The 22,226-nt window shown below is 46.4% G+C and overlaps 1 long non-coding RNA gene across 2 annotated transcripts in view; it reads left to right on the top strand.

Annotated features, from left to right (window-relative positions):
* The window catches only part of LOC110256390 (uncharacterized), a 147,239-nt gene extending 126,431 nt beyond the window's left edge, over window positions 1-20,808 (top strand). Inside the window, exons 4-5 of one of the 2 annotated variants that reach the window (XR_014824553.1) lie at window positions 16,748-16,843; window positions 19,491-20,808. This is a non-coding gene — a long non-coding RNA (uncharacterized LOC110256390). Of the gene's footprint in view, window positions 1-11,215; window positions 13,455-16,747; window positions 16,844-19,490 lie in introns of those variants that run through there. The other variant, XR_014824552.1, reaches the window with a different exon arrangement.
* Window positions 20,809-22,226: the final 1,418 nt, after the last annotated feature.

Below are 22,226 nucleotides of genomic sequence, written 5' to 3'. Positions count from 1 at the left end.
TCATGCTCCTGGAGCAGAACCTTTCAAATGCTGAAGTTACAAAGTCTCTGTCCCCACTTAACTCCCTCAAGGATTTAGTTGGTACTTTGGTGGCATTTCAGTTGAGACCCTCTGCATATTTCCACCTCTCTCTCTATGCTCGGGCTGTATCCTCCTTCTGAAGTCCCCTTCAGTCCCTTCCCCCTTGCCTAAATCCTACCCAAGGACAGGTCACTTCCTCCATAAAAACCGAACAGATCCCCCAGCAACTCACATCACGTGGGCCTACACTCATCTCGGGTGACCAGTTATCCCAGTTTCCCTGGGGACTGAAGCACTTCCTGGTGGATTGCATTTCTCTTGCTGCATAACAAATCCTCGCACGTTTAGCAGCTTAGTACAACACCCATATTAGCTTGCAGCTCCGCAGGTAGACGTCCAGGCGTGACATGGCTGGGGCCTCTGCTCAGACTCTCAAAGTCTGAGTCCAAGTGCCGACCAGGCTGAGTTCTCATCTGGAAGCTCTGGGTAAACACGCATTTTCAAGCTCATTCAGACTGTTGGCAGGAGTCAGTTTCCTGCAAGGCAGGACTGAGATCCCCCTTTTCCTTGCCAGTTGTCAGCTGGAGGCCACTCCGGTCCTAGGGGCCACCCACATTTGTTGCCATGGGAACCCCCTCCATCTTCAAAGCCTCATTGGATCCTCATTTTTTGGTGGTTTTTTTTTTTTAATTTTCCTTTTTAAAAAAATTGATGTATAGTTGCTTTACTGTTTAGTTTCAGGTATACAGTACAGCCACTACGTTTCGTGTGTGTGTGTGTGTGTGTGTGTGTGCATCCTTCAGACTCCCTTCCTTTATTGGCTATTACAAAATATTGAGTCTAGTTCCCTGCACTATACACTAAGTCCTTCTTGGTTCCTCTTATACTTTAAATCAACTTTTCCATCTCGGATTCCAGACCTTCCTTTGATAAGGTCAGGCCCACCCAACTAATCTCCTTACTTTACAATCAACTTATTTACACTGGCAAAATCACTTCACAGCAATAACTTTTTTTTTTTTTTTTTGCCATGCTCTTAGCATGTAGAAGGGCCAGGGATTGAATCTAAGCCACAGCAGTGACCCGTGCCACAGCAATCACAACACCAGATCCTTAACAACTAGGCCACCAGGGAACTCCTAAATTTAATGTTTGAATAACTAGGTGAGGCCGTGTGCATTAGCAGGGTGTAGAATTGGGGGAGTCCTCCTAGAATTCTGCCTATCACATCGGGAATGAAAGATCTTAGTGCTGAAACTAGGACAGTCCCAGGCAAACAGGGAGACTGCTGGCCACTCTTGGTCAGTTTAGCAAGGGCTGGGCTTGGGCTCTTCGTCTCTCTTCCTCACTTCCAAACCCGCCCTACTGCTCCGCACGCAGTGTGTTCTTGGTAAGATGTACCGCATCTGAGCGGCAAGGCAGCTGGTGCTCTTCTATACACCTCTGTGCCCTGTAGCACCAGGACAAGCAGAGCATGGCGGTTGAGACCATGAGCATCAAGTCAGACAAAGCCGGATTCAAACTCTGCCTCACCAGCTTTGTGATCTTTGACTAGACACCCAAACCCTCAAAGCCTCACATATTTTTGTCTTCTATAAAATAAGTACGGTTACTATACCTCCTAATACTGTTGCTCTGAGGGTTGAATGAAATCATGTACATTAAGCGTTGGACTCAAGGCCTGGTGTGTAGGAAGCGCCCAGGGAAACCAATTATCATTATTATTACCAGAGGAGCCGGTTCAATGCCAGCAACGAGGTATCGCCTGCGGTGCCGTCTTTAGGCAAGATGCAGAGGGATGGGCTGTCTGGCTGACCATTCACCATCTTCCAGCGGTTGGCAACGTAGAAGCGTTTTCCTGTAGCGATCTCCTGGCCAGCCTAGGTAACGGAGCTCTGCTCTGAAAATTCCTTCAGTAATTTAGTGCAAGAAACACATCTTCCTTCAATTTAAAACTTTCGGGTGGTACAGCAGGACAGATGTTAAATATTTGGTGTGTATGACTCCAGAGGCTAGGGGGTGGGTGGGTAATTCTGAATCCTTTGAACATCCCAGCGGCCTCTCTGGATGAAAGGTGCATGTTGAATGTGGCATTCGATGAAATGAAAAGAAAATAATTTTCTGCTCAAACAGCTGTGGGGTCTCTGCCGACCAGAGGGATGTCTCAAAGCAGTGAGGGGACCCGAGGGCACCGGGCCCTTTGGAAAACATCTGGAAACGGCACATCTAACTCCAACGTGGCCAATCAAGGATCAAGTTGTTTATGGAGGAATTCCTCAGTTTCAGGGCCTTTCCTTCAAAAAAAGAAGGCCTTCTAGTACAAACTTGTGCCGCGAAGCGTGCGCTAAGGGAGGTTTATTGTTTCAATTAAAATAATTTCAGCTTTGAACGATCCTTTGCAAAACAACACACAGACACAAACAAAAGACATCCAAACATCCCCTTCCCCTCTTCTTCCTCCTGAAGCGCACCGCTCTGGCTTGAAGGGGGGTGGGGGGACTCACTGCCTTTGTCCTGGATCCAGCAAACCAGGTGGTCACACAATCAGTAAACCAATAACAATGACAGACATGACAATTTTCTACTTCGCTGCCATAAACAAACACGGAGCAATGGGGCAGAGAAGGCCTGAGCCATAGGCAACAACGTGGCTAGAAAAGGAAGACAAACAGAGTTGGGTCCCAAGATTGAGCTGAGGCCTCAGGCAGCTCCAGAGCTTTCAAAAAAAAAAGAGTCCCCTCCCTCCCTCCTCCCTCCTTCTGCACAAATGTTCCAATGAAGGCTCCCTTAATACCTAAGCTTAGTGGAGCTTAGCGAACTGTAACAGGCCCAAACAGGGGCTGCCGTGACCTCCACCATAAATCACTTTCCGGAGAGAGATGTGCCTCCCTCTTCGGCCCTCCTACACCGCCTGTAGATTAGATTTAAGAAATTGAAGTTGAGGGGAAATGTTTTTTTTCAAAGTTGCCTTTTCCATTCGGTTTATTTATGAGGATCGGATTTCCCATCATGAGTGTTATTGTTTGAAATCTTCCTAAATCTGTGAGCTGTCCTGTGCTCTTTGTCCATGTCCTTGAAGAGGAAGTTCCATCCCCAGTTGACTTTGATGTAATTTATAGTAACCTTTTTGAGTGGTTGCCTCTGGACCAACAAGGACTCAGAGGTCGTTTAAGTCCAGCCATTCCCCACCATGGCTGGTTGTCAGCACCAGCTTGGAGGCTTCTGGGCCCCATGGAACCAGACTTGGGGGGGTTGACCCGGAAGCTGTGTTGAAATGCCCCTGCCCCTCGTCCTACCCTTGGAGAATCTGATACAGCTTCTTGGAGGCTATACATCTGGGACCCACAGGAGGTATAAACCTGCTCCCACCCCGTCATCCTCAATGTATAGATGTGAAAACTGAATTCCAGAAAGAGGTCGTGATCTGTCCAAGGTCATCTGATAAGTTCATGGCAGGGGTCTCCTGACTGAGTCCAAGACCATTTCCAAGGTCAGAGAATCCCCTGAAACGTTCTCTTTGTTGGTCCACAAAGACTGGGACATTTCGCCAGCAGTTGTATGTGTGTGCGATTCTGACTCCAGGGCTGAGGAGTGGCCCCAGGGGACAGGGAGTGCCCGCATGCTTGGTTTACAGGGAAGTGGCCTCTTCTGGCAACCACATTCATGTCACCAAAACCTCACGTGGAAGCACTGAGCTCCTTGCCCAACTCACTCCATCTGGCTCAGCATCCTCTAGTCACTTCTCTTGTCTGGAATGTTTGTCCAAGACTGGTCATTAGAGCTATCTTTGTGATTCACAGTAGCAATGATATCATTACTGGTGAACTCTTTCTTTCCTTCTTCCTCCCTCCCTCCCTCTCTTCCTTTCTTCCTCTCTCCCTCTCTCTCTCTCTTTTTTTTTTGGCCATGCCAAAAAGTTCCCTGGTCAGGGATCAACCCGAGCCCCAGTGGTGACACCGCCAAATCCTTTACCACTAGGTTACCAGGGAACTCCTCTCCCTCTCTCTTTCACTGAAGAGAAAGCAGGTATTTCTCTCAGAAGAGTTGTATTCACTGGAACTTTGTGAGCATCTACATAGCTGAGCTGTGGAGTTGGGAGGCTGAGTACACACAGGCACTAATTCTGTGCCCAGGAGCCGCCTCCTCCCTGTCCCCTCTAGTTAGGATGCTTGTTGGAAGCACCACTTGAGGGCAGGTATGTGCCCTGGATTTGTGCCTTCTTTTGTTACTAAAAAAGAAAAAAAAAGTTTTAATTAATCTGTCATCACTCTTCAGTTTGTCTCTGCTGTCTGTAGGGGTGGGGGTGCAGTTTTCAACTGTAACATGCACAGGAAATTATTTATTTATTTATTTATTTTGCTTTTTAGGGCTGCACCTGCGGCATATGGAGGTTCCCAGGCTAGGGGTCTAATCAGAGCTGCAGCTGCCAGCCTACGCCACAGCCACAGCAACGCCAGGTCTTGAGCTGCGTCTGCCACCTGCACCACAACGCATGGTAACGCTGGATCTTTAACCCACTGAGTGAGGCCAGGGATTGAACTCATGTCTTCATGGATACTAATCGGATTCGTTTCCACTGAGCCACAGTGGGAACTCCTGGAAATAGTTTATTTATAATTTAGCAAACCAGTGAGCTTACTTAGCATCTTTCCTTTACTTCCTCGCTTTCTCTTGGTTTCCTCCTTCTTTTCCTTTTCTCTCCTTTCTTCCTCTCAGCCAGTCTGTTTCTTCCCTTCATTCTCCACTGTTGTCATCTTCCTTTCTGCATTCCTCCTCCTCTTCTTCACCTCCTACCTTAATTTTTTTCTTTTTTTGGCCATGCCTGCTGCATGTGTACGTTCCTGGGCCAGGAATGGAACTTGTGCCAGAGCGGCAACCCAAGCAGCTGCAGTGACGACGCCAGATCCTTAACCCGCTGTGCCACAAGAGAACTCCCTCACCTCCTACTCTAGAGCTGGCTCACGGAAGGAGGAGGGGCAGGGGAGGGAAGGAGGGGGAAGAAAAGGAAAAGCAGAAATTGGTGAATGAACAAATACAAGGGTGTCATTGTGATGCTCACAGCCCTGGTTGGGGCACCTGCGTAGAGGTCTGGGATGGAGTGTTGCCCAGTTTGAACTGCTGAGCATGGTCTCTGCCAGGCAACGCCATCCTGTGCAGCCACATGCTGTGTGATGTGGGAAGCAAAGTAAAGGTTACAGTTCATTTTGAGAAGAGAGTGATTTTGATGGTCTCCATACTGAGCCCCAGTTCTCTTCTCCTTCTCCTGCTGCACAATCTCAGAGACTGCTTTTTGTTCCTACACAGGAGGGATCTGAGCTGCAGCTTGAGAAGCCTGAATATACCTCCTGTAACAGCCAAAATAACATCCACCAATTTCTAACCCAAACCAGTTCCTTCTCTCCTTTTTTTTTTTTTCCTTAAGCAGCGCAATTTTGTAACCTGGGAGTCCTCTCACCTTCAGTGCGGTGCACACTAAGAAAAAAGGCAAAACTCAGTAATATACCCTGTTTTTAATGAAAATGTTCACATTTTATACATCATGAATGTTTTGTATTAATTTTTATTTTAAAAATATGACATGCAATTAGGATTTATCTTGATTACTGAGGGGTTTTTTTTTTTTTTGACTCCTTCAATTTTGCACATTGATCTCAGTTTCACCCAAACTCCTCTCAACTCTCCAGTGCAGTTCAGTTGGTGACCAAGTCCTAAATCCAGCTAATTCCTCCTTACAGCTTTCTCTGAAGGTCTGTCTGTCTCTGTCTCTCTGTCTCTCTCTCAATTCTGTTGTCACCACCCCATAGGGGGCCACCATTGTTTCTTGCTAGGACACAGCAGTGCCTCCTAAGTTGTCTTCCTGCTTCATCCACCCTTGCTCCTTAGCAATCTTTTTTTTTCTCCAGTGATGTCAGGGTGACATTCTAAAACACAAAGCCTCAACTTGACATCTTCCAGTGTCTCTCTGTTGCAGGAAGGGGACCTGAGAGTGGGCTCGTCTAACACTTGGAAACGAATTGTTTGAGCAGAAGACTTTACTGGGCAGAGGTGCCCAGGGCAGTGAGCAGTAGGGTAAGGGAACCAAAGAGAACCCATCTACCACATGGCTCATAGCCTCAGGTTTTATGATAATGGAGTTTGTTTCTGGGTTGTGCCTGGCCTGTCATCTGGTTTGGCCCATATTTGGCTTTACCCAGGGTCAAGATGATGCCACAAAGATGACACCGGAATCTGGGTTCTTGTTCACAGCAGTCGAAGAATGAACTCCGTGAACACACAGGCAGCAAGCAAGCAAAGTTTTTATTAAAGGCAAGCAAATTGCTCCCAGGGTTGCTGGTAGGGGGGAAGAAGAGCCCCCTTCTCTATTGTCCTATAGGGGTTTTTATTCCTTAAATTTGGGGTGGGAGTAGCAACGTGGGGTCCAGAAAAATGTGGTTTTCTCCCATTGGCCTTGTTCAATTGTCCATATCAGTCCTTGTCCAATAGGGTTTTAGGGGTTGGAATGTCCCTTAAGTCTCATAGTTTCTTTGTCCATTTCTTTCCCGTCAACTGAGTCACAGGGGGTTAGTGATTCCTGTCCATCTGGGCGTAGGTACACTCTCTATAGTAAACAAGTCCTCCAGAGATGTTACTTCCTGGAGCCCTTTAGCCACAAATGTCAATCAAGGGCCCTATCAAGTAATGCATCTAACGAAGCCCATGCTCCTATACTGACTACCTGAGTTAATATTCTGCCTCACTTCCTGGTGGCGCTCACATCTCTCAGCCAAGACGAATTCCGGCACCAAGGATTCTGGGAGGTTGGTCGTCTCCTCCTCTTTTTTGGGTCCCTCCCACCCTCTCCGGGTTAGTTTTCTGGGCAGCACGATGTTCCTGATCCGGGCCTCCTATTGTGAGACTGCTCACGCAGGGCTTGGGTGCCTTGCCACCGTGGGTGGTTTCGGTCAAAGTTCCCTGACATCCCTACTGCCAACCCAACAGAACCCATCCTTTGCTGGACATCGCAAGTCCTCTGATGTTTTGTCTCCACCTTCCTTCCTTCTTTAATTTTCCTAATGTATGAAACCATTGCTTCCCTCTTGTTTGTTTAGGGAGCGGGAACCCAGGTAGAGAGAAAGTATAACAATAGATGGTGAGAGAATAGGTCTTTGTGAAGAAGTAGGTCAGTGATCAGGTTAGTTTGGCACTGGTTTCCTGTTTCCCCTTCTGGGTAATTCAAAATGATTATTAGCATCTTAAAACCTCCAAGGAGACTAGGGAAAGAAACTCTTAATTGTAATGCAAGATTCTCAGATTAACCTTTAAGATAGTTGTGCCGAGCAGTTTGAGAAACATCAATTTAATCGTGAAAGCCCGTTGGACAATCAACCCCAAAACCAAGGTTCTAGGGTTGCCGCTGGTGTTTCTTCCCTCAGCCCATTGTTCATGTAACATGCAACAAATTCTGAGGAAACCAAATGAATATAACATTAAGTTTTTGTTTCCCAAGTTCAGTGGGAACATTTACAATCCATTACAGTAGGAAAAGTCATAGTGGTGGGGACAAAATAAATTCTGCTGGGATGTCAGGCAGACCTTTGAAGAAGAGAGATATTTGAATTGGGTCTTGAAAGAGTAAGAGTTTGTGGATGGAGAAGCTGAGGAGATACTTTCCTAAGAGAAGGACCAGTATATGTAAAGGGGACCAGAGGACATTACATAGCTCAGAAACGGTGAACATCGAGCATGTGAGGGCATGAAGTCGGTGGTGGAGAAGAGTTTCTGGAGAGGGTGAGCACCCCCTTCACTGTGTGGATGCTTCCCCCTGGAGTTGTGCAGTGCACAACCTGCATGCCCGCACATGGCAGTCCTGGAGCAAACGTTAGAGAGTCGGGCTAGGTCACATCCTAGAGGGACGCTAGAGTTGAAACTTGAAGGAAAAGACAGCCATGGCCTCCCCAAGTAATACTGCTTTTCGTTTAATTTCAAAGCTATACAATATATGATTATTTTTAAAATTTTGGAAGTTTGATCAAAATATAAAGTTAAACCCCAAAGCCCCACCCTTCCCTCTCCTCTACACTAACCACAGTCTTACCTTCCTCACTCCACTCCCGGATGACAACTCTGTCAATGGTTTGGTAATATCCTTCCAGACTTTACATGCATATATCAGTACATTTGTTAATATTATGGATTAGTAATATTTTTACTTAAGTGAGATCATACCCTGCAAGCTTTCACCTTGATCTTCTCACCTAGTGGTGTATTATTAAGAGCTTCCAGTGTCAGTACAAACAGAGGTGTATCTTTGTCGTGGCTGCCATGTTAGGTACTGTGGTTGTCCCTCTCCCATCCACTCTGCCTCTTCCCTGTTGGGGAGCAACTTTGGCATTTGGGTGGGGTTGGCCTCATCCCTAGTTCTAGGGGGGAGCCCTAGTGGGTGTTCATCTTAGCAGAGAGCTCAGGCTCACTCCCATGTTTCTGGATGGCTACAGGAAGAGCCGACCCCTCTGTCCTGCTCGCCGAGCTGTGCTGTGTGCAGATGTCAAGTCCAAGAAGGTTATCAGGTTTCTTTGGCTCTGAGAGAAGCCAGCTGATGATGAAGGTGACACACGGAGGAGAGGGAGCTAAGAGAATAACAGAAAAACAATCTGAAACCCTCCCCATGTGTGGACTTTTCCACTAAATAAGCCAACAGACTGCTGCACAGTTTAGGGCTATTTGTGGGGGTCCTCACTGAAACAGCTGCCCACTATTCCCTGGATGGACTACTACTTAACCAGGCTTCTCATGTTGGGCTTTGGGATGATTTCTGTAGTGGTTTTATTTGCTGTTTGTTATTCTAAGTAGGGCTGCAATAAACATCTCTGTAGTGTTTCATAATGTGAGCTATACTGTAGAAATAGTAACTGAAAGTGGAATTGCTGGGCTGAAGGGTCCTCATATGTTTGTTTTGACAGAAAATGCCAAATTATACTTTCCAAAGGACAAACCATCACCAGTAGAGTTTGGGCGTGCTGGGGTGGGGAGAGATATTAAATACTATCTGCCAATCAATGCAGATGCTAACCATCAGCCTGCAGTACTGACATAGAGTCCTGGGGGTCCCAAGTGAGGGGACAGGGTAGCTGGGTGGGCAGGGCACACTGAGGGACTCGGTCATTAGCCGTGTGCCCACTGTCATGGCCATACTTGACCACATGGGTCTCTACCCATTCCTGGACCAATACGGGAAGATGGTTGAAAATGTCCTAAGGATGCTGTGATGTTTGGTGAGATAAACTTCTCTCTATTGCTCTTTTTCAAAATTCTCTTGGCTATTTTTTTTTTTTTTTTTTTTTTTTTTTTTTTTTAGGGCCGCACCTGTGGCATATAGAGGTTCCCAGGCTAGGGGTCTAATTGGAGCTATAGCTGCTGTCCTACGCCAGAGCCACAGCCAAACCAGATCTGAGCCACATCGTTGACCTACACCACAGCTCATGGCAACGCCGGATCCCTAACCCACTGAGTGAGGGCAGGGATCGAGCCCCCGGACCTCATGATTCCTAGTTGGATTCGTTACCACTTTGCCACGACGGGAACTTCCTCTTGGCTGTTTTCTTACACTGTCCCTCCCAGATAAAGTCTGTGCAAAAGGCTCTGATTTCTAGATGGCCAGTTTCGTCCTCTGCTGGAGAAGTAATATCCCATCCTTTCCTGAGGCAGATCTTGGACCGGGCCTACTGGCCATTCATTGGGTCATTTTTGGAATTAACTAGTTAGAACTAAATGAATGACAGAAATAAAATGGCAGAAAGTGGAATAAAAATCTCAGAGAATGCAGTGTTAGTGAAAAATGATGAATGGAAGAGAGGCCTTTCAACCTGCTAATCCCAATTTATTTTATTTTTATTTATTTATTTTTTTGTCTTTTGTCTTTTTAGGGCCACACCCGCGGCATATGGAGGCTCCCAGGCTAGGGGTCCAATTAGAGCTACAACTGCTGGCCTATGCAAGAGCCACAGCAACACCAGATCCAAGCTGCGTCTGCGACTACACCATAGCTCACAGCAACGCTGGATCCTTAACCCACCGAGAGAGGCCAGGGATCGAACCCACGTCCTCATGGATGCTAGTTGGATTCGTTAACCACTCAGCCACGACAGGAACTCCTTGTCCCATTTTAAAAATGAGGACCCTTGGGTCTGGAGAAGTAAAGCAAGGTGGTGAAGGCCCCGCTGAGGGCATATGGCGGATGGGGAAACGGCTGTGACCTTCAACCTGAAGCTGCACCCCCACACCCGGAATGGATGGCCTCCATATCCAGGCAGTTTTGTGGGTGGGAACGGCCCTCTACGGCTCCCAGGACATGTCTGTGCCAATATTTCACACTCCTTGCCTGCTCATAGGCCCAGCAATTGGAGATAAGGTCTGACACCCTGCAGGAAGTGTCCCCAGGCCCCTCCAGAGACATTATTCTCCAGAAAAAGATCCCCCTAACCTTACTGCAGAATTATCTTCATGCCTCTGTTGTCACCTGGGTATTTATTTATTTATTTATTTTCCTTTTTTACTGAAATACAGTTGATTTACAAGGTCGTGATAATTCTGCTATGCAAAAAAGTGATTCAGTTATGCATATATACACATTCTTTTCACACATAGATGATCACAGAATACTGGGTAGAGTTCTGTGCTGTACAGTGGTCCCCACTGGCCAATCATTCTATATACTATGGTGTACATGTGCCGATCCCAAGACCCAGTCCATCCCTTCTCCCACCACCTGTCCCCTTTGGCAACCAGAATTTTGTTTTGAAGTCTGGGAGTCTGTTTCAGTTCTGCAGCTAACTTCGTCTGTGTCCTTTTTTTTCAGATTCCACGTATGAGTGATACCGTATGATTTGGTCTTTTACTGTCTAACTTCATTTAGTATGATCATTTCTAGGTCCATCCATGTTGCTGCCCATGGCATTGTTTCATTCGTTTCATGGCCGAGTAGTATTCCTTTGTATACATGTACCACAACTTCTTTGTCCATTCCTCTGTCAGTGGGCATTTAGGTTGCTTCCACGTCTGGGCAATTGTAAATAGTGCTGCAGTGAACATTGGGGTGCATGTATCTTTTTGAATTATGGTTTTCTCTGGATAGATGCCCAGGAGTGGGATTCCTGGATCATATGGTAGTTTATGTATTTATTTCTATTGACTGTCTGCCATGCCCTCCTTCCTCCAGAACAGGAGCTCCATGCGGGTAGGAACTTGGTTTCGTTTGTGGCTCTGACTGCATGCTTACAATGCCTGGCACATCAAGACTGGCAGGTAAATGTTTGCTGGAGGACTGGATGCTATGAATGACTGCCTCAGTTTGGTCTGGCTGCTATAACAGAATACTACAGACTGGAAAGCTTATAAACAACAGCAGTTTATTTCTCAAAGTTCTGGAGGCTGGAAGTTCTGGGTCAAGGCAACAGCAGATTTGGTGTCTGGTAAGGGCTTGCTACCTGGATCACAGATGGCTGTCTTCTGTCTGTGTCCTCACGTGGAGGAAGGGGTGAGGAACCTCGCCCAGGTCCAGTTTGTCAGGGCACTAATCCCACTCACAGGGGCTGCACCCTCATGACCTAATCACCTCCCACAGACCCCACCTCCTCATACCTTCACCTTGAGGGTTAAGGATTCAACTTGAACTTTGGGAAACACAAACATTCAGAACATATCAGTGACTGAAGAAGCTCTAATAGATTTGCAGGCTATCTCTCCAGGAAGAAAACCTGCCAGTGTCACTGCCCCATTGAAAGGTGCAAATCACGCTGGGCTTGTGGAAACAAGGATTAGGACACAGTCTCAGGAGTCTTGGTACCAGGGCACAGAGACCTCAACCAAATAGCCCTAGGGAATTTAAACAATTATTTTCATCAGTCACTGGATTTCTTTTCAAAACCTTCACATGCCAAGGAGGAAAAAAAAATAGAGAGATTGTTTATGATCTTTGGTCCTTTTTTTTTTTAACCTTGAAGCTGAGTGAACAAAAACAATGGAGCTCACCCCAGAAGAATGTGGAGAGTCACATTTGGTGTTTCACCCAAGTGTATCGGCTATTGGGGAATGAAGGAGGAAATATATCATGGAGTGGTATTGACCAGTGTGGGTTTACTGAGAATTTGGCCAGGTTCAAAGGACATTTGACATACATGGCTTGCCACCCTCTTCTAGGACCAGGATAAAAGAACCACAAATATCTCATCATTTCATTGAACCTTGGTCTCCTCATCTGGAAAATGGGGTGACAAAGACCCACCTTGCAGTGTTTGAGGATGTAACAAACTGGTGAGTGGGAAGTGCCTTGTAGACCATCAGGTGTCTTACAAATGCATTACTGCTTTCATCACAAAAGGGTTGGAATTCTGTGCGGTGAAGATAACATATACTAATGGCAGGATAATTTCCTGAGATATCTCTTTGGAATTTGTTCTTACTGTATTTTTCCCTCTCTCATTACAGGTAAGATAATTAGGCCTTTGGGTGTCCTTTTTTCAGGGGTCTTTGGACTGTGGGATTCAAAGCAGGAGTTCTTCAAGCTCCTTCTCTCTCCCCTTCTGGCCTGGCTTTAGAGAAGCTTGTGCTAATAGGAGAGGGAGGCAATGGGGGAGGCTGGGGAGCAGAAGGGGAGGGAAGGGGAGAGCGGACTGAAGAGGTTCTCCCAGACCTAAAAGAGAAGCAGTTTGGGCTTCCAGGCTCTTGTTCCCTTCTGTCCCACGGTTCCAGGGTAGAGGCAAAGCCTTGATGGGCCCAGGGACCCACATCTTCTGCATAGGCCACAGCCCAGGAGCAGGTGAGCAGCTGGCCTATTGGGACCTTGCACTGTGAAGACATCCATAGCCAGAGACCCTTACAGCGGCTCCACTTCCAAACCTTGGGCCCTTCCATGGCCCCCAGGTGGGTGTCCCATAGCCATTTCCAGGATGGGCCCTATTGGCTCATGACTGATGGGGTAAATTTCTCCACCAACCTAGTAGCCTAGATACTCCTAATCCAAATTCATTTGTTTTTGGAAAGATCATGTGACATTTCTCTCATGCCCATGTTTGTGGAATAAAACCCATTACCAGCTCCATGGAGAACACAATATCTAATAAATGCCCTTGGACCGAAATGTTACGTAAATAGCAACACTTGAAAGAGACATATCCTGAAAGAACCTGTAGACATCAGGAAATCGCTGTCCTATTTTTGCTTCTGGCACCAACAAGCTCTGTAACCTTAAGTCACTTTCTCCATCTGTGCTTCTGTTTTATTTATTGGTTAAATTGAAGGGAACTGGGCTAAAGTCCTGGTCCACATTGCTGCAAATTTAGAATGGACTGGGGAAAGATGAAATAGTCATGAAACTATCTTCTTAACTCAAGATGTCGTTTAGAAGCTGCTCCGGGACTGTCAATTTCCACTTCAAAAATAAATAACTTTTCAGAAAACCAGAGTCTGCCATTTCTACCATTTTGAGAGACACACATACATGTGACATCACGTCTGTTATCTGCTTAAGCCACATTGTTCGCGCCCTTGTGGTCGCCCTGTCAGGTCTTTGGGCTTCATGGTGATGTGTACTCAGGATTTTCCTTTTAAAAAGAAACGAGCTTTTGAAAAAAACCAATGCTTCCATAACAGGGCTCATCTTTCACCAGGGCTGGAACAGTGTAAACATGACCGCATGAGGCTCCGTGTTTATGTTTTCTCAATGACTTCCAGATCAAATTTGCTGTGTTTACAAGATGGAGACACTTCTTCTAACCGCCGGCATTGCAAATTCAAACAGGGGTTTCGGGGGAGGGGGCGACGCCCCAGCTGGGCCTTCTCTGCCTCCACTGTCCTTGGGTCTGTGACAGTGAGTCTGAACACTGGCTTTTCAAACTTCAATTGAATCAAGATGTCAAGATCTTATTCCTACTACTATTATTACTATTATTTAAACCTTAAGGCTCAGGTCCAGAGGTCGGATCCTGATGATAGAGGTAATCTTTGTTGTTGTTTTTTTTCCTGCCACATCCATGGCATATGAAAGTTATGAAAGTTCTTAGGCCAGGAATTGAATCCAAGCCGCAGCTGCAGCAACGCCAGATCCTTAACCCATCGCACCACAGTGGGAACTCCATCTTTGGGTTTTTTTTTTTTCCCCCATGCTTGACAATTGCTTTGCCTTCCTTTGTTCTTGCCTCATTAAGACCCTGTGAATCTTATTTTGAAGTTGCTCTCAATTCCCTTGAATCAGGAACAGTGTTAACCTGGAGTTCCTGTTGTGGTGCAGTGGAAACCCGACTAGTATCCATAAGGATGTGGGTTCGATCCCTAACCTCGCTCACTCAGTGGGTTGGGTGATCCAGCATTGCTGTGAGCTGTGGTATAGCTCGCAGATGAAGCTCGGATCCCACGTTACTGTGACTGTGGTATAGACTGGCAGCTGCAGCTCCAGTTCGACCCCTAGTCTGGGAACTTCCATATGCTGTGGGTGCGGCCCTAAAAAAGCAAACAAGCAAATGAACAAAAAACCCACAACAGTATTAACCCAATGCCCAGAAGCCCCTGGGTGACCATGAGGTTTGCAATCATCTGTTGAGGTACACAGAGAGTACTGCAAAACTTCAAAATTGAAACAAAGCCCTTGAATGCTTTACCTTGAAAAAATACCATATCCCTTTTAAAAAATTTTTTTAATTTTTTTGTCTTTTTGCCTTTTCTAGGGCTGCTCCTGCGGCATATGGAGGTTCCCAGGCTAGGGGTCTAATCGGAGCAGTAGCCGCCGGCCTACATCACAGCCACAGCCACGCCAGATCCGAGCCGCGTCTGCGACCTACACCACAGCTCACGGCAATGCCGGATCCTTAACCCACCGAGCGAGGCCAGGGATCGAACCTGCAACCTCATGGTTCCTGGTCAGATTCGTTAACCACTGAGCCACGACGGGAACTCCCCCCTTTAAAACAACCATTTCACTTAAATCCTCTTGTATTAGATGTTTAATGTTCCTATAAGAGATGGTACTTGGACCGTAGGGATGGTACCCCAGTTAGCTGTCACAGTGTCCGAACTGAGGCTCTGTCTAAGAGCCATGGAATGCATTGGTTCCTCTGTCACCGTCTGCTGGTTTTTCACAGAGGCCACAGTGTGAAGAGGGAAGTGTGGACTTGTCTTCAGGAACCTGGGTTGCAGCCAGGAGCTGATCCGCCACCAGCACTGCCTGACTGTGTGACTTGGCCAGAGTCTGACTCTTCATGGCCCAGTTTCCTCTCTGTCCTCTTGTCTTACAGAAATCAGCTGTGGTTCCATGGAACCGCATGAAAGGATATTATAACTAAAACACCATAGTAAAAATTTCCGTGACCGTCAAACTTAAGTTCTTGGGGAGATGGCTAAAGGGGATCTGGGATGCGCCTGGGGATATTTGTAAAAACAAGTTTAAAATGTCCAAAAAAAAAAAAAAAATCATTGACCCTAAAACTCAGACATGATTTTTCTTGGACTCCAGTGTCACTGTGGCAAACTCCCTGTCTCCCTGGGCTTCCACTTGTCCCTCTGGCAGCTGGAGGGATGGCCTTGGTGGTGTCTAAGGAACCTGCAGCTCCAAGGTGCTGCAGTTCTGCTCCGTGGCTCTCAGGCTGGTGTGCAGGGGGATGTGATGGGACTAGAGGAGAGAAAGGGAGCATTTCTAGTTCCACCTCTACCGAAGCTTCTTTTGGGAAATAAGGAAGCAAGTGAAAACTTTATTACCAGGAAACTCAGATCTAAATCAGTTTTAGTGACCATCTTATTTGAGGTCTGATTTCCCGCAAAATATGTATTCCAAGTGCATATGCACATACTTATTTCTGCGTTCTTTCTTTTCTTCCTTTTTCTTTCCTCCCTCCTTCTCTCCTTTCCTCCCCTCCCCACCCCCTTCCTTCCTTGTTTGATTACAAGTGTCTTACTCTATACTATTTTTAATTTTTTAAACATTGTGTAAGCAAAAGTATTTAATTTTTAAAAGGGAAAAAGTGATTTATAAAGAAAGTAGCCTCTGTTCCTTTGTAGATGCAGTACTGTTATCTTGTTTCTCCAATTCACAGTACTGGGAGCTCTGCTGGCTGTTCATCAAATAACACCTTGGCCTGGATCTGGAGGCGTTTTTTGGTAGCTCTGGCTCTGATGTTGATCACTGTGTGACCTTGGGAGAGTGCCTTCCCCTCTCTGGACCCTAGCCACCTCCTTCGGAAAATGAAGGAGCTGGACCAGATGATCTCGAAGTCACCTTCCAGACCTCAAGCACTTCATATTGGCGTCTCTCATTTTATAAAACCCAACATCTGACACAGCTAATAAGTAAAACCTACCTTCCCCAAACATCTTTTTCCTTATGCAACAGGCCAATAAAGGTACAAAGGCTTGCGTTATAAAAAAGAATTTTAAAAAATGGCTGCTTCATTGTAGAAATCGTTTGATTTACGTGTAGCATTTCCAATTCTCCGGTATCTGTAATTGATAAAAATGTGTCTAGTTGGATAGTTCAGTGACCGTTCTTTATCCCTAGCAGCTGACCCTGCCATCTCCATCAGACAAATTCCCAAGAAACATCCCTGTAATGTTCAGCTGAAATCTCTAATGGGGGTCATCAAATCAGGCTTAATGTTCGCTTTGGTGAACAGTTACTTTGAAAGCCCGTGTTGCTTTCTCATTATCATTTTATTTCCACCATTAGCCACATTTAAAAGTATAAATCACGACTAACATCTTTCAGAATGAAGGTTAACCCTTTCCCCTCGGAGCTGATCATCACAGCAAGGAAGGACACACGGCATCGTGGGAAGAGGGAGCCTGCGTGGTGTGACCCTGGGTAAGTCGCGTCCCTCCCTGGCCCTCTGTTTCCTCATCCCTAAAGGACAAATGACAGGTTGGTCCCGGTCACTCCCAGGGACCCTCTGGCAGGGAGGTACACGGAGCTTGTCATAATCTTAGCATTCGCTGGGCTGTTGTATGTAAGAAAATCATCCCTTAAAGCCTTTCTGATGCTGTTCCCTCAGTTTGCTATGGTGAGCCAGTCCCTAGGGGTCAGAGGAAAGTGGTTCCTCAGACCCAAGAAAAACCCCATAAGGGAGAGAAGCAGGGAATCACAAAGGGCTTTGTTTATGAGCCACAGCCCTCTCCCCCTCCCAAGTGCTCCTGGTTAACTTGCCTTGAGATCTGGCAGTTTGCTTGAGATCTGAGATTGGCTGTTTGTTCCTCCAAGCATTGGGACAAGTCTGGGGGTAGGTGGCTCTCAGGATCCCCGAGAACAGGTGAGAAGGCTTAACCTCCTTTAATGCTCTCGAAAGAGGCTCTCAAACTTGTTGAAACACAGAAATAAATTAAAAAAAAAAATCTAAAGTGGAACCTAGTTTATAAAACTAATAAAAGTGGTGTTTAGCAGGCATAAACTTATTTTCCATGTTCCAGTGTATGACGTTAGTTATCAACTCGACAAGAGGCTGTCCGTCTTGACAAACATATAATTTTGAAACCGGAGAATAAGGGTGCTAGTGGCTGTCTCATCAGCCTCTGCATCAGATAAATCTCTGTAATTTATTTTGTTATATCATTTCTGGGTTGCAAAAAGGAACTTTTCTCGGAGAGTGGCGTTGCCGTCAAGTGACATTTCTCAAGTACGTAGAGGTAGAAACTTTTATTCTAAGGTGGGTCCTAAAAGAGTTACAGATTTCTGTTAGTGGTCTCTGATGCGTTAACATAGTATAATTCCATGGAAAGTGCATGTGATTTCTTGTTTGCATTTAAAAAAATATTTCTAGGTATATTATAAAAATACGGATTTGACGGTAACGCTTCTGGAATTTCTGAATCACTTACATGGAATGTCTTTGGGCAGCAGACATGGAGAATTTTGGAGGCTTAGGGTAGCCCTGATGGGATATATGTCTGAAATACGTTCCCTGCCACACAGAGGCAGGGGAGAGGGCTCACAGGGCCCCACAAGGTGTTGATATGTAAAGCCATGTTTTAAAGCCAGATTCTCAGTCACCTCCCTCCTGTGGTTTTCTGATTCTTTCTTTCTTAGGGCCACACCTGCTGCACATGGAAGTTCCCAGGTTAGGGCTCAAATCGGAGCTGCGTCTGTGACCCACAGCACAGCTCAGGGCAACACCAGATGCTTAACCCATTGAGCAAGGCCCTGGATTGAACCTGTATCCTCATGGATACTAGTCTGCTTCCTAACCTTCTGAGCCACAGCAGGAACTCCTCTTGTGGTTTTCTATTTGCTTGGTGAGGTGTTTTTTGGGTTTTTTTTTTTTTTTTTTTTTGGTTTTTTTTAATGCTCCCACGACCCCTCAGCAGGCTCCAGACCTCACCTGGAAAGACGATTGGGGCTACAGGTTAAAGGAAGTTCAGCCCTTCCCTGAGACCATCATGGAGGTGGGATTGGTAGGCTTAAGGCCACTCCAAGGAGAGGGCGAGCCCTGGATATGGAATGAAGTTCCTTGGCACTGCCTTCCCCAGACCCCCACTCTGCCCCCTAGCCAGTCTCCTTCCAGTGCCAACTCAGGAGGTTCCGGGCTCTCTTTTTAGTCATACAGCCCACATTTCCTAGTGCTCCAGTGTGTCCAGTTGTAGATGAGGCCCTGTGGGAACAAGAAGATGAATAGGCTCAGGCCAGGCCCCCCACCCCCTACCCCCCTGCCCCCGCCAGGCCAACAGTCAACAGAAATGGGAGCCCCAGGGGCGTTTCACGTCAGAGAAGCTGGGTTCGCGGTCTTCCACAAATATCACTTTCAATGTCGACTTGGCTTGGCTCAAAGATCTAATGATACTAATTCATTTTTTTAAGTCCCAGTAAGGTCTATTTAAATGCTCCCATTCTTCTGCCCCACCCCCACCCCACCGCTGCTGTGTGAGAAAGCAGCTTTGGGATGTCTGCGAATGATTGATGGCCCGGCTCTCTCTTTGTATGTCTTGGCCTGTCGGTTTAGGGCCCAGATTGTTTCAAAATGGCCAGCCACAGTCAGCATGTGGGATCTCCGAAAACTTAGAGACACCAGATCACACGCTTGTAACATCCTACCACTGATGGAATTCTAAACAAAACAAAACAATGGCATTCGCTGATACTTGTTAGTCAAGGCTGAAGACTTTGCTTCTTGGGCAGTGAGGAATAGCTTCTCGGGGGAAGTAATTTTACAGAGGAAAAAAGATAAGGAAAATCAAGAGTAAGGTCTTGCCTAAGCCCACATACCCTTTCTCCTTTCTCAGGGGTCTCCAACAGTGGAGGGGGGTGAGGAGGCACACTTTCCATGTCTGGGCACCGATTTCCACTCCACAGTCCAACTGTCTCTTGGGTGAGGGGATGGGACTTAGCAAGTGATGCTCTTACCTCTGAGCCCATAGACTTCGAGCATAGTGAAGGGTGGTCATGGCGGGGAAGATGGGAGGAGGCCTGTGAGCAATTTTTAAATATTTCTTTTTAATTTATTTTTGTCTTTCTCTCTTTTTAGGGCTGCACCCGTGGCATATGAAGATTTCCAGGCTAGGGATCAAATCGGAGCTGCAGCCACTAGATTATGCCACAGCCACAGCAATGCGGGATCCAAGCGGAGTCTTCGACCTACACCACAGCTCACCGCAACGCCGGATCATTAACCCACTGAACGAGGCCAGGGATCGAACCTGCACCCTCATGGATGCCAGTCAGGTTTGTTAACTGCTAAGCCATGACAGGAACTCTCATTTTCAAATATCTCAAAGAGCTTGACGGGAATTCCTCATTAGCCTGGATACAGATGGTGGCCTCAAAAAGATGCCCCCTTCCCTTGCTCTGGGCTGTGTGGTTACACTGGAGACGACCTCATGCAAATCTGAGGCTCTTCTGGGCCAAACAGAGTTGTGATGAATCACTGAGGCTTGGACAGCAAACAGGGCTGGGGTCAAGCTGTGCTCATCCGCCTCCTAACCAGATGATGGTGATGGGGCACCTCCATCTCTCCGAACCTCAGTGTCCCCGCCTATAAAACAAGGACATAATCATACCCCCCTCGGAGAGCTGCTGGGGTTGGGCCCCAGTAAGTGCTGGATTAAAGGCAGCTATGGTTGGTAGTCGCTTTAATGGACGAAATTGAGTTGTATTTTTAATGAAAGTAGCACATGGATAGGCAAACATCTTTCAAAACCTGTAGCTCAGAGGGGTTCTCGTTGACGAAAGCTCAAGATCCTTGACACCAGGCGACTGGAAGGTTTTTTCATTTTTCAACAGTGCGGTGGAATGGACACATGTGCATGATTGAAACTGAATGGAGAGACTTTCGTTGCGCTCCCTTGGGCTGACTGTGCATATCTTCTGGTGTCAGGACCATAGTGTAGGCCACATGCCCCGTGATGACCTCTTTCTAAGCCACCTCTGTGTCCTCTGGATGGAAAACGGTTGATTGAAAAGGGCAGAACAAAACCCTCTGTCATGAAGGCTGCAGATCCCATTCAGACAGGACAGCATTCTGTTGATTCAAAAGAAACACACACACACACACACACATACACACATACGCATTCTTCCCAGTGGGTGACATCAGTGACCTGAGGAGAGTGGGGCAAATTTGAGGACAGTTTACCTGGGAATGAAGGTTTCAATCATACTACCACCCAGTGGTGGGTAGAAGTAACTTAGATAAATGAAGCTTGTTCTTGGATTTGGGGCTTAATTCTCAGTGTTTGTGCTTAGAGGTCTTTCTTGGCAAAATGTGGAGACCCGTGGTTTTTCTTCTTTTAAAAAAGTACTCTGAACTTAAAACTGCCCCAAGAAATAAAGACTAATAAAAAGTGTGTGTGTGTGTTTGTGTGTGTGTGCACGCGCGCACGCACATAGGCTGTTGTAGAAAACAGTGCCATGAAACATAAAACTTGGTTCCCAACTTTTCTTCAAGTTACTGTGACATGATTTGAGGGCTAGAGCTCTGTACCTAGTATTATGATTTCTTTGCCCATTGAGCCCATGTGGAAACTTCCTGTTGAATGCCAACCCTCCTCCCCTCTCTCCCAACACACAGCCCTCCCACCCACTCGCTTTGCAGGGGATGCTCTTCAGAAGATCTTTTAGGGAGTTCCTGTCGTGACGCAGCGGAAACGAATCTGACTAGAAACCATGAGGATGCAGGTTCGATCCCTGGCCTTGTTCAGTGGGTTAAGGATCCGGCGTTGCCGTGAGCTGTGGTGTAGGTTGCAGACGCGGCTCAGATCCCACTTTGCTGTGGCTCTGGTGCAGGCTGGCGGCTACAGCTCTGATTCGACCCCTAGCCTGGGGACCTCCATATGCTGCGGGAGCAGCCCTAGAAAGACAGAAAGACAAAAAATTTTTAAAAATAGAAGGCCTTTTAGGCTTTCTCTTTCATCTCACAAGGATGTGCTGTGCATAACAAGATCTTTCTTCGTATAATCAAAGACCTCAGCTTTATGACAAATGGGATAAATTCATTTTCTTTTCAGGAGACACTTGAATAGTTCATTGAATGGGGAGGGAGGAACCTATTTCGTTTTAGTCTGGACTCAAATGAGAGAAATGGAGATTACCCATCTAAGGACAGAGCTTGTTAATTAAAATGAACGACAATTACACAACTTGCCGTGTAGCTCGCTGGGGATCATTTCTCTCCTGCTTGATTATGATGATGAAAACTTCTCTTCTACTGGGATAAAATGAAGTCATCCTGATCAGAGAGAAAAACTGCTTTTTAAAGACTGGCTAACAGAAGTATTTGTTTTTACAAAATTTTTTTTTTTTAAGCACCTAAAGTAATATATTAAATGAAGGTATTCTCCAAACTTAACTTTGTATTATTAAATGTTTGAATATGGGGGGAAATTTCCCACATAATGAATCCAAACTTTTTGTCTTTTTAGGGCTGCACCCACAGCATATGGAGGTTCCCAGCCTAGGGGTTGAATCGAAGCTGCAGCTGCCAGCCTACACCACAGCCATAGCAACACAGGATCCAAGCCGAGAATGCGACTACACCACAGCTCATGGCAGTTCTGGATCCTTAACCTGCTGAGCAAGGCCAGGGATTGAACCCATGTCCTCACGGATACTAGTTGGGTTCGTTAACCAGTGAGCCATGACGGGAGCTCCCTGAATCCAAACTTAATAAACCAAACTTAATGCATTTAGATTTCTACAGTTGGAGTCCTTCAGGGCTGTGAATACCTGCATAGATACACAATTCTAAATAATTCTGATAGTACTG

Source organism: Sus scrofa, chromosome 13 (assembly GCF_054392235.1).
Source record: "Sus scrofa isolate SSC_HxYL_T2T_F1_AM1 chromosome 13, Sscrofa_HxYL_maternal_Yorkshire_Landrace_v2.0, whole genome shotgun sequence".
Classification (NCBI taxonomy): Eukaryota; Metazoa; Chordata; class Mammalia; order Artiodactyla; family Suidae; genus Sus; species Sus scrofa.
Note: the sequence above shows the minus strand (reverse complement) of the source record. Positions and strands in the feature narration are given on the sequence as shown.